The sequence below is a fragment of the Magallana gigas genome, chromosome 5 (assembly GCF_963853765.1).
Source record: "Magallana gigas chromosome 5, xbMagGiga1.1, whole genome shotgun sequence".
Classification (NCBI taxonomy): domain Eukaryota; kingdom Metazoa; phylum Mollusca; class Bivalvia; order Ostreida; family Ostreidae; genus Magallana; species Magallana gigas.
The window spans coordinates 31,354,175-31,367,439 of record NC_088857.1 but is presented as its reverse complement, the minus strand read 5'-3'; the positions used below and the strand labels follow the sequence as shown (position 1 = coordinate 31,367,439).

Sequence of the window (13,265 nt, the reverse complement as noted above, 5' to 3'; positions counted from 1 at the left end):
GAACCCGTAAATACGAGTCACATTTAATAATGATTTACTCAAATACTTGTTATTAATAATTAGAAGTAACAAAGGCAAACTTGATCGACGGTTTTTCTATTTTTTAAAGCCAAGCAGCGAGTTTCAAATCAATTCACTTAACTTTAATGAAAAACAAGGGTGGAAAACGAGGTTGGAAGAGATCGAATGGTTTACAGACAGACAGACGGAAATACAGAGATATAGACTTTTTAGTCCCCGTAGGTTTCGTTGATTTTTTTTTTTAAAGGGGGTATCTAATAAAATGTTATTCTTAGTAACTTGTTAGAATATATCAAAACAGGTTTAGAAATGGACATGAACCTGGCCTATCTCTCCTTACGATGGGCGGGGTACATTCTTTTCACCCAAAGTCCAGTATTTTTGACTCGCTCCTGTACAGTTTTAGGGTCTTCAATTTATCACATATATGAACATCTCTATCCTCACATCGCTATCTATGCTTCATACAATATTCAGCTTTTATCTTTGTCCACATCCTACGGTCACTAACTTGTCAGTTTTTTCACTGCCATGTGATCATTTTAGCCCACGGGCATCTCTCTCTCTCTCTCTCTCTCTCTCTCTCTCTCAATATTTCGTATGTGATAGGAATTTATAACATACTGTATCATTATTAAAATAACGCAAATGTCTAAGAGAAACAAATCGTTAAAACTTCTTGCCGCGACTTATCTTTTTCCCCATAGCGAACCTCGTGACGTCAGAAAACAAAGATGGCGGCTGAAGTGGTAACGGTGGTATGGAAATATGTGTAAAAAGTTCAATTTAGAGACGGTAAGTGTATGGGTTTGATGAGACGACTGTTTCTTTTTTGTAAGATGTTGGGCATATTCTTATTCTACTCCTGTTTTACTTTATATTAATTGTTTTTACGGGCTTCAAAAACGAGCTCCCTGCAAGTGCGCGTTGTTGACAACGGCCATATACCGCCACTATAGATCGCTATCAGAGTGTCAGTTATCCAACTTGTTTCAAATAATTAATTAATACGAAAACGACATGACACGTACAATGAAATTGCAAGGACTGTTGTTATAGATAAACTATATAATTGTTTAAGACGAGTTTTGCAATCCCAAATCACTCATGGGACCAGGTTATATTTATTAATAAGCTATATATTTTGAACTATAGTAAATATATGTAACTGAAAACCCGTTTTAGAGATTTATTATGAAAGGAAATATTGTTTTTTTTCGATTTTTATGGTTATTCCACTTTTCCTAACACTTAATTTAAATTTTTAAATGTGCACACCATGCAATGTTTATTTATAATGTAAAAATGATTTAATTGTTCAAATTTTTAACTTTTTTACTAATTATCAATTATTGTTTAACTGACACAGTTTGTGAGAAAAAAAATTGCAATTTTCAATCAATACTATTAAATGACTGAAAAGTAATTATAAACCCTTTAATAATAATGGGCTGCTGTTTTTATTTATAGACAGTTAAATTAAAATATTAATAAGTTTAGCAGAGTATGTTTTAGTTTTTCAATCAGCTGCTGTTGATTAGTCATTTATTTTTCAAACTAGTTGAAATTTTGCCCTGCCAAAGAGCAGTATATTGAAGTATATAATTATTTATGATCGAAACACTCGATATATATAGTGTTAGTTCATGCATGCAAATCGTGCATTATACAACCAACAATTTTTAGAACAAAAATCTATATGTTGTCATTTTGTTTTTCTTCAATTTATTGACCTACCATACATAATTAAACATGCATTTAGTGTTTCATTGATAAAAATTTCTCCCCTATAACTGCTCATGTAGAATATTTCAATTAATCAATTAATACCATGTATATGATATATAAGATAAACTGATACTATGTCATCTAAAATTTTGATATAAACAACTTCATTTTAATTAAGAAATATATATAGCACATACGTATATGCAGTCCTTATTTTCCTCACAAAAATCAAAATCTTTACACCCAGTCCCGGACATTTTAAGATTATACATTCTTCTTGCCTTGGTTGTGATATCTAGGTAATTAGAACTGTATCTCTGGTACAGATATTTGCCTTGTGACAGACATTGTAAGAAAGGCTTTAGAGATTTTAATGATGGATTCAAAGCTAACCTTATAAAGCTGTCAGATTTGAGAAATTAATAAATTTTAACAACAGTGATAAAGGCTCACAAGTCAAGTATACACACAAATTATAGGAGTGAAGCAAGAAGAAATCTCAATTCCCATTGAATCGATTATTAAAATGTCTGAGAGAAATCCCAGAAGATTGATATAAGTTATACATGTAAGTCCTGACTAAAATTTTAAATTCCAGCAGGTATAATAATAATACATATAACTCTTGCCCTGAATATGAAAACATATATATATATATAACATTTTAGTTATACTTCAAAACGACAAAGACAAATATAGTTACAAATCAGTCATAACTTTTTTGTACCTCAAATTTGAGGCACTAAAAAGTTACCAGTTTAGTTGCAAAATAGTTATGACTCTGTATAACTTTTTTTGGTATGGGTAGTTGCGTGCATGGTAAATGACTTAATAGATATTGCTTCAGCTGCATGTATTCAAACCAAAGATCTTGCTATTTCAAATATAATTTGGCAATTTCCCTAACAAAGACACATAAACATTTAATTATCAGTAAAAAAAAGATTGGAAATCATGAAAAAAAATGTATTTATTTATTGAGTCAAATCATATTTTTTACCCCTAGAAATTAGTAAATGACTGGGAACAATTTGTACAGGAATTTATAATGTAAAGATTTGACATCCTTAAATCAAGAAGAACATTTGACCGAGTATACTGTAGATTCCTTATCTTATGCCAGTACTTAATTCCATGATTTAACTGTTTTGTATCAAATTGCAAGGACTTCAAATCACGAATGCCAAACTTTTATCATATAGTTTTATTTAGTTTACATCTGTCGGTGAAATAAAAGTGATATTTTAAATTCTGCGAAACCCATCTTGTGATTTTACGCGCGGATATTACCAGTAATTTCTTACGTTTAATTATAGGAGTTTGCTCAAACTACAGTTGAATACATTAACAATTAAAAGTTATATTTATTTGAAATAAAGAAAACCCACCCCGCATTATATCCACCAGATCTATTATGCTATATATCAATTTCCAGCCACTCTGCAGTCAATAAAGCATTTATTGTGCAGTCATATAACTAAGACAAAAATCAAGTGCAATTGGGCAAATAGTAGCTTATCCTCGATCACCACATTTATATCATTATTTTGCAAAATTAAATGCAAAGTGGATTTTCCTAGTTGATTATTACAATTGGGACTAGTCGCAATGTGAGAATTAATTTAAATCTGACAAGAAATAAAAACCCAAGAATGTAGATGAATATTTATTCAACATCGGTGTAGCTGAATTTGCTTTATTGATTATTGCTGGAATTAATTCACAAATGTAGATATTAAAATATTTCATGTTTTTTATCTATTAAAGAATTTACATTTAGTTTTAATTATCGATTTAAATAATGTAAATGTACGGCTTAAATGAAGTAAACAGTTTACAAGTAATTCATTTATTCCCTTTCCCTTCTATAAAAGAGCTGCTAAATGCTATTTAAGGATTTTGCCATAACTTTTCCATTAGCCATGATTTACCAATATTTACTTTGCTAGAATTAAAGGAATGAGTTCTTTATTAAAAAGGGAAACGTTTGATGGAAATAGGAAAGTGGCTGAGTTGTCAATTCTACTAAGAAATCTTTTAATTTAGCAGAAGTAGTGAAACTTAAACCACCAGGGATCCTATAATTATATAATTCAAAAAAAGTGTATTGAAATTAAATTGAAGTTTTTTTTTTATTTTGAGTATTAAGTCACGATGTTTTTATATTTGTTTATTTATACATCCATAATTGGTACTCTGTATTAGAGATTACAGCCAGCAATCTTTTGTTCAAGTGATACTGGGTTTCTTTAACTTTAACAGGTGAATTTTCTTTTATACATTAAGAGCTAAAAAGCTGTAATCAGTCATGATTCTTATGTTGTTGGAAATTTTTGTACCTTTAAATTTCAACAGATTTGTAAATAGAGTTATATACCTACTATGTATATATTGCCTTCCAAGGTTTCTGATAGAACTCATTTTATCAAGACATCTTAATTTACACAATATAGAACATTAAAATATGCCCTAGAGAGGAAAGATTTACCTCACTCGAAAATTTTCTTTATGCTGTCCTACAAAAGAGTAACATTTTCACCTATAAAATTGTAGCTTTTAAACTTATAGCTGGCAGAAATAGATCACTGAATGTATTTGATCGAACATGCAATGTGTGGAGTTTTTATCTGTTGTCAGAAATTTGGTAACTCTACCCGCAAGTCTTTCAACGTACTTGATAGTGATTTTGGCAAAGGTCCACAATCAAGGGAAGCAACTGAGCAGATCTCTGTTTTGTGTTCATTACTCAGAAGACTGCACATTGTTCTTTTAAATGCTGAGTTATATTTTTTTTTTATCCTATCCTTTTTGTTATTCTTTGACAAGGACTTAAAATTCTTCACCATTATCGACAGTGCTTTGGCTATATCTGTGTTGTCAAATGCCGATGGATAAATCGTGTTTGAGATTTTATTGGTGCAATGAGATTGGGAAATGTGTTTAAAGAACCAGCCTTCGAATCATCAGTAAGCTGATGAGATTAACAAAGGGATTAATTTTTAAACTTTGTATGAATTTGCATTATAACCATAAACAGTCACTGGAATTAGAGTAACACCCTTGTCAACCATGGAAGCTTAGATTAATCAGGAATATTTCATTGCTGAGCAGGTGGAAAAAAAGTGTTTTATCGAAAAAGGAAAGAGAATCAAATGACCGTTTTTTAAAATTGAGAATTCCAGGTACTTTAAATTTGTGTACGTGTTGCAAATGTTCAGACATTGTTGATTTTGCATCTTGAGGATTTTGATAGAATTGCTTATTTGCATTCACTGTAGAGAGCATGGATTTCTTCCTTGGATTAACCTTATAATGTACTGGGATTAGCGGTAGGTTTTATGGTCCTAGTTACCTACTTACTCATATATTTATATTATGTATTGTTTGAAATATTAATAAGGTGAGCTATATAAATAATGAGGTCACTTCGTTTGCAGCCATATGACTTGGGGCTTACTAAGTAATACGATGCTCTGATGCTGTCTCCATCAAATGCAGTTTTGATAAATTGGAGAAATAAATAAAGTTCAAAGATTTAAAAAAATCTTTCATTGCAGAGTTCATGCACTGTTGTACTTATTGACATTTGTCATGTTGGCCAATGAATTGTTATGCCAATTTATGAATTGTTCATGGTAGTAAAATGTATGTAGGTGACTATTAGCATTGAGTCTGAAAGAGAATATCATCACATATGTAATGACAAAGTATATATATAAAGCGCTAAGTTTGAGATGAAGAAATTTCACCTTTTGCATTGATATCATTGTGTCTCATGAATTTTATGGAACTTTTTAAAATTATAATGCTATTGCTTTTTGTAAAATGAAAGGATAGTGAGGCTAAAGGATGGGTAAGGTGGGGGCATACTAGTTTTGTTCTCTGGCATCTCTCTCTTTTTTATTCAAAATCAAATTATTTTGTACAATAGTTGGGAGCATTTCTCTGTAAAAAAGTTTTGGATGTATTATATACATGTATGTTTTGCTTAATTAATTCTACAGTAAGCCATTTGATTGCAATTGAAGCAGCAAATGCATTACATCATAATGAAAAGAAGTTTAGTTGGTTTTCCTTTGATATAGTTGTGCATTGTTTGCTGGTAATTTAAATTGCCAAAAAAGAACTATTGTTAAATGCCAATTTGTTTGAATGAACATTTTCGTTGAAAAACATCAATACATTTACCATGACATCAAATATAGATATGTAGTAACGGTTGCCATTTTGTCTCTACGTTTCTATGTTTAGTGTATTGGCACACTTCATGTACAACAATGCGATCTCATCATTATCAAAGATGGATAAAACTGCACCAGATAATGTTTAAATGCCTCTAATGTAATGGGCCAATGGAAACTTTTATGGTGTCAATAATTGTTAGGATCCTCTGTTTATTTTGTCCAGGTTTTGTTTGGATCCTGGCTCTTTTAGTGCTTTGTCATGTAGATTTGGCAACCCTTAATGAGGGTAAACATCTAAGGCTTTGATTTTGGAGTAACAGGACAACAGGAGAACAAGAGCAACGTCTGAACATTGTCTGGTTACAGAGATTTTGTCTCCTGTTGGTGAGGAGTCCCTGTCATCGGAATAATTGCCAATGGGACCATTTTAGTACACCATCAGAGCTGTTGTTAACACTCTGTGAGAACTCTGTCCAACCTGCTGACAGTATAAAAAATTCAGTTGCATTTTAGATCATTCCTATCATATTGCATCTTATAAGTATAAATTGAAACACTGTCTTATAACTTGTACATTATGTACATTTCTTGTTTATCATCTTTCTCATCCATTCAAAGCATATACATTTTGTACATTTGTATTAGCTTTTGATGATAAGGGACTGCAGTCTTTGATTTCAAGTAAAAGTAGTGAATTTTTTTTTTTTAATGTACTTTTATGATTTGCTGTAAAGAAACTCAGCCTGTGTTAATTACATGTATTATATCTTTTCAAGTGAAGGGTATTTGGTATTACTGCTCTCATTGCCAAAATATGGCCTATATTTGCATTAACTGTACAGAAATCAATTTGGAAATCATAAATAATTTGATGAAACTCGCACACCTGTTTAAAGAATACATATTGTATATCAATCTGAATTTGTGATGTTGCAACCTTTAAGCAATAAGCATTCCTGGCTTATGCAAAATATCAATCTGGTCATTTTTCTAGATCTGTACATATCATTGCATTATGGCAGAACATTCTGTTGATCATTATAAATAAAAAAAAAAGACTTTAACTATTTGCAGTATACTTATGGACCAGAGGACCAAGTGTGTTAGTGTTGGAACCCAGAGAGTATATACATGAAATCAATAATACAACACATAAATTAAGCATGTTGATTCAAACTGAAGAAATAATATTTTGGAACAAACATTTTCATTTCAGAATGAATTCACAAATCAATATAAAAATGCACATTTTAATGATGGTACAATAGTTTATAGGCAGATTTCATGGAATGAACATCGATCATTGACTTTATTCTTCTCAGTTTGTTATGAGATTCTCAACCAAAGGCATTGCAGTATAGTGCAAATAAATGGCTCCAATGCTGCTTTTGCAATGATATCTCTACTCAAAGCAAAGTATCCTTTTCAAATTTGTTTAATGCATTTATTTTTTGCATTATGTAACAATTCCAGTGTTATAGAAGCCCAAAGCCTTGATGCTTTCAAAGTGAGTTCTGATCAGAGAGTGAAGCCAACACTCTGAGGCATATTATAATGCATAGACTTCAAAAATGGCTTTGAACTTGAACTTCAGGCTTTTGACAAAGTTATGTCACATTGATCATTATGCGGTGGGTTGTTTGTACATGACATCGAGACAAACATGCTGTTTAGGAACTTCAGTGGTGTAGAGAAGGTTGTCTTGATCTTTCGAAAGATCTTCGCAGGACTGCATTACCCTGTTTGTTAAATGTCAAACTGGAGTGGAGCAACTGTTTACATGGTTTTGCGAAATTAGGGACTAATTCTCACTTTATAAGCAAAAAAATGTTTTTGAGTTTTACAATTTTACTGAGTACAACTGTTGGCAACAACGATTAGGATATGTTGAGTTTTAGCCAGCAATCATGAACAGAATTGATTTCTTGTGATATTGAAAGAAATTTCTTTAAATTCCTAAAGAGTTTAAATTCAGGGAGATTGATATCACACATATATATGTACAGACATATCTGTGTGTTGTTGAATATCTTTGTTCTCTGATTTAATGCTTGTTTCTATAAAATACTGTCTTCTGCTTTATTGCAATACTTTATGATCTGATATCTTCTCTTTGATTCTCTCTGTCACACAAATATTTAAGTTGGATTCAATTTGAATAGGAAGACAGATTTCATTTTCACTTTTTGCTCTTAGGAGATAATATGAAATATATTTGCAGTGAATGTTTGCCCAGTCTTGCACACAGAAGGGAACACCCTCATATGGTAAATAGCTCTAGAGATTGAAAAGAAGTTGGAAGGGATTGATCCTAGCAATTTGTTTCATGCATTTGTGTACTAAAATTTACCTTTTATGTAACTGATATTTGTTTACGTGATATAAGTCTTGTTGAAGCATAATGGCTGAGTTACGTATAGGTCCTGAATTCTTTGGTTTTAAATTGAACATATTGTTCTTTAAGAGGGTTGCCTTTGTATGTTCAGTATGTTTATTGATTTCATGTAGATTAGTTTAATTACTTGACTGCCCAGGAAATATTCAAATTGAATGATTTGTGAGCTGTAAACAAATAAACGAGAGTGCACTCCGGATTTCAGTCTTTAGTTCTGAATTTGCATAAAGGATTTTTTTTTCTCCAATCTAAGTGAAAATTATTTTATGTTACTTTAACCCTTGAATGAGGAAGCATAAACATGCATGTTTCATGCTCTGATATTTATAATATATCAGAAGATTACCTACACATATATCCATATGATAATACAGTTAAACTTGGCAATAGCGAAATCATAGGGAATAGTGTATTTTCTTTACTCTATCCATATAACAAATTAATAATGATAAGTATAACAAATTTGCAATAGGCCCAATGTAAATTTTGTTATTTTTCACCACTATATATGGGACTCAAAATCTTTTTACTTTGTACCCATTAATTTGTTACAACCAATATTGTAGTGAAAAATGTCAAGGATTTGCGAGGAATTCTTCCAGAAACTTTTCCAAAATTTGCTATATCTGAGACTTTACTAGATCCGTATTCACTCTACATGAGTTTTACTGACGTATTTAACCAAATAGATGTTCACCCAATTAAGTCCCATGTTCATAAAGTTCCTTCTTGCATGCATGGCCATGGATGCACTGTGAGTATGTGATATTTCCCCCAAAACAGATTTAAAGGTTTGCAATTTTAATTAAGTTTTGATACCAGGATATTCTTCACAAAACTTGAGATACTTCTGAATAATGATTTTAAATATTAGCTTATATTCTGTATTCTGTATATGAAAAAATGCAAATTTTGATTGAAGAAATAAACAACCTTCAAGAACTATTTCCTATCCCTGACACCCACTTAGTCTTCGATCTATATCCTTATCTCATTATCCTCTACTGGCACAGTGGCCATATCATGTTTTAATTGATACCCTGGAGATGACAGCTCAGTGTACTATTCTTTATCAATTCTACACTTTTTGAATTCATTATAGTTGTATTTTTCCCACTATGTTTCCATATATAGACATATGATAGTGAATTTATATTAGAAATGTATAATATTCCTGCTTTGCCAGTGAGCAACATGATCTGTCACATCCTGTACGGGATTTAAGTCTTGATCGATGCATACATTTTAGTGACAACTAACTCAAAATTTTCTTCTAGTTGGCATATGCTTGGTTTTGAATAGCTTAATTTAGTGCACAGGGGGTTTAATTCATGTTTATAACAGGGAATTATTCTATGGGAATGACAGCATTTTATCCTGATGTTCATATCTCCCAGGATGCAATGTCCTGCCTGTATCCAATCCTGGTCCATAAATAAATCAAGGGAGATGACGTACACATAATCTGTACCTGAGTGCACCCTGCAGCAAGCTCTGTGTGTCAGGATGTTTAATCCGACAGGGAAAGAGGATCTGAACAAAAAAAACGGAAAAAAAGAAGCATGAAATCTTCACATTGTATAAGAACAAATCCCAGAAGTTTTATGACAGCATTGTGTGAGTTGATATAAAGGCCTGCATGGCGGAGACTCGTGTTCCAGTCTTCAACGAATGATTTATACTTTTCTGTACAGAGATTTCGTGGTTATCTCTAGGATAATCCGCGGGAATGTGGGTGTCATCCCTTAGTCCATCGTATTGGAAATCAATGCGTTTCGCTCCGGGTGTACAAGATAAAACACAGAAAATGTAACCACCTACTGGTTTTTGCTCGTTGGAATTGTCATGCGTATGTATAAACCTCTAAATTCATAGTATTCATTCTAAAGAACTAAGATTTGCAAAAACTTTATTTTTTTTTGTTTAAATAGTTTTTTTTTCTGACAGTACATATCAATGGACAAAGTTTTGGTAGTTTCTTATATGACCTATATTTGGAGTGCTTTGTAGGAAAATGGATCAAATTCAATATGCTGTGACAGCTTAAGTTTTAATGTTAATATATTGATATGAAGGACATCCAATTTTAAATATTGGAAAATTCCAATTGTCAAAAGTTTGCAAGTGTCATTCCCACCATACTAGTAGAAAAGTTGAGTAGGATTTTTATTGATTTCATAAATATGGTAGTGAATTGGAAAAAAAATTCAATACAATTCACTGAATGCCATTTACAGAACAATCTAAAATGGCAAATTAAAGCAAGCATTTGTCTTGCGCAATTGTCCTCCCCCATCAACCCCACACCAAAATATTTGATATCAGAAATGCTTTAAATGTTCAAACCTTTACTTATATCTATACTACTATATTAAAATAATAGACTCAAATTTTTGGGCTTTAACATCGAGAAATCGGAAGACTACTGTCTTTTGGTTTGTATATTCTAAACATCATTGGTACTTGAAGATTACCAATTTGTTTTTATTTTTTCTCAATCAAGCTTCGCTAATTCATAATCAACAAAAATTCCTTTAAAAATCTGTGAGTCATCTGGATTTTTTGGATTTTACAACCTTGCGCATGCGCATTACATTCACGCTAAATCACGGGATGCTCTTTTAATTAGTTTATGTTTCCACATATCACATTTGCATGGATAAACTCATAAACGATATTATAAATACGTGTTTTCATTGAAAATTTGTCATATATTCTGTTCATCAAAGGAAATACCAGAGATAACTATAACTCAGTGCATTGAATATGAAAAATCCCGAAAGTTCCGAAGGTCAATATGGTGTGTAAATTCAAAGCAAGTAAAAAATGTTGATGAAAAAGTGTTGAATTCCTCATTAATATGAATTAAATTTTTAGATGAAAAGTATTTACAGCCTCAAAATGGTTTGTTATTAATAATTTGAATGTTATTTTCAATGCAATTTCAATAATTTTCTCCAAAATCGTTTCGGAGCGATTCTGCAATTTGTTGCTACATTACGGGTATATGGGAGGGATTTTAACTGTGGTGAAGGCCTGTCCCGAGACAGTTAGATTATTCTATCTAAGCAGAGTGTAGTGAAATTAATAGCATTATTTTAGGTTTAAAGTGTCAACAACACGGTGTGTCGATGCATCTATTTAGTAAATGTCCGATATCATATGCAATGTCAACCCGTGCATGCACTGGTCAAAACTAGTTTATGCTTAGTTTATTTAATTAAAAATTTGTATAGTCTTGATTAATGACTTATTAAAAGCAAGTAGGGCATAATATTGTGATTTTATAATATTCTTTAATGAAAACTTTAAGTAATAAACTTTTGAAAATAAAAGAAGGACTTTACATATTGATGCACATTCATTTATCGATGTTTTATCAATTTCGCATTGCAGAAAAAATACATATAGCTGTGTCAACTGGTTTTGTAAATTTTTTACCCCAATTAATTGATGGGCTGGTGTATCACTTCATCTTTCATAGCCCCATGCATGCATGGACCACAAAAAAAAAGCTGTTTATTAATTGTTTACATTTTACATCCTAATAAAATTGTATGATCAAAAAACAAAAAGGTTTCTCCTAATTTTACATGTTACCTTTTTGGTTAAGTGCTTATAGGTACATATATGTATATATATATTTATATTATTTAACAATTATCAAACTTCCATTTGGCGCATCTAAATTCATTGAAATCTGATATTGAAAAGCCTAATTTTAAATTTACAGTAAAATCAAAGGATAAGAGGGGTATTTCAGGCTAACTAAGGCACCCTGTTAGGTTACAATTGTGTTATTGAAAACTGCATGTATTTTAAACCTTAGAAAACTTTTGATAATAAAAACTGCAATCCAATAGATTGCATGTCCTGGAGCAGTTACTCAATACTGTATGAATTACAGGAACTGCACAGTATTCTCTATGTGTCATACCTCTCGCGATCTTTATTATTTGGAACTGCATGAATGTTTAAATTACAATTTAGAATCATTTCAACTACAGATTTATATCTTGGTCTCTTACCAGTAATTGTAAAAGTAAAAAGTCAAGCACATATTATATATCCTTGAATGATAAGTATTATCACCTAAACATAAAAGTATACTTTTAAATAGAGTACCAGTTAATGTAAAGACACAAGGAGAAATTACGAAAGTTGCTATTTGCTATATAAACATGGAGTATATACATCTCTTAAGTTTACGAAATGGCCAATAACCATCCCGACCCCCTCCCCTCAGTCCCTCCTAAATGTTGAAAATAAATATGTAAATATTTGTCTGAATTTAATATTTGGATGAGATTTATCATAAGGTGAAACCATTTTCTCTTAATGCCAGTGAATGGGCAGAAATAGCATGTAGTTTTAGTAGGCATTTACTGGTTTATACTGGACGGGTGTTCACTAAAGTACATTTATTGGTTACGGTAATTAAATGGATCCAAAGTAAGTCATGCATTGCCAAGCATATATGAGTGTAATGTACATGTATATATGCTATTTATAGTTTTAGCATTCTTTTGAAATTCGTGAAGACAATAAACATACCTTATTAACCTTAAACATTTTTTGTTAAAGAGTTTATGTTCAAAACGAAAAGAATTAGGTGAATACAGTATTAAAGAAATTAAATGACACAATGGCTACTTTACAATGGCAAGTTTTAATCTGGTAGGGATATAAAAAGATTACTTAGTTGTTTAAAGTATTAAAGGTTGGTTATGACTTTCATTTTGATCATGTGTTAATATATTGATTTTATGGTTTTGGAATTTGTCAAATATATCATTCTATTGTGTTCAAAATATGACATATATACTGTAGATTCCTTATTTTACAATTCCGAGATCCTGTCATTGCGAGAATATGAAATCGCGAATGCGGTATTTTTATCCTTATCTCTTGTAGTTCTCCCCTCTCATAGAATAAAA

The 13,265-nt window shown here is 31.3% G+C and overlaps 1 protein-coding gene across 5 annotated transcripts in view; it reads left to right on the top strand.

Annotated features, from left to right (window-relative positions):
- Positions 1-711: 711 nt before the first annotated feature.
- The window catches only part of LOC105333422 (serine/threonine-protein kinase DCLK3), a 38,719-nt gene continuing 26,165 nt past the window's right edge, over positions 712-13,265 (top strand). For 3 of the 5 annotated variants that reach the window (XM_011436384.3, XM_011436382.3, XM_011436380.3), the window contains exon 1: positions 712-816. The gene's annotated coding sequence lies outside the window, so the exon portion shown is untranslated. Of the gene's footprint in view, positions 817-4,937; positions 5,079-10,015; positions 10,178-13,265 lie in introns of those variants that run through there. The other 2 variants (XM_066084356.1, XM_066084357.1) reach the window with 2 other exon arrangements.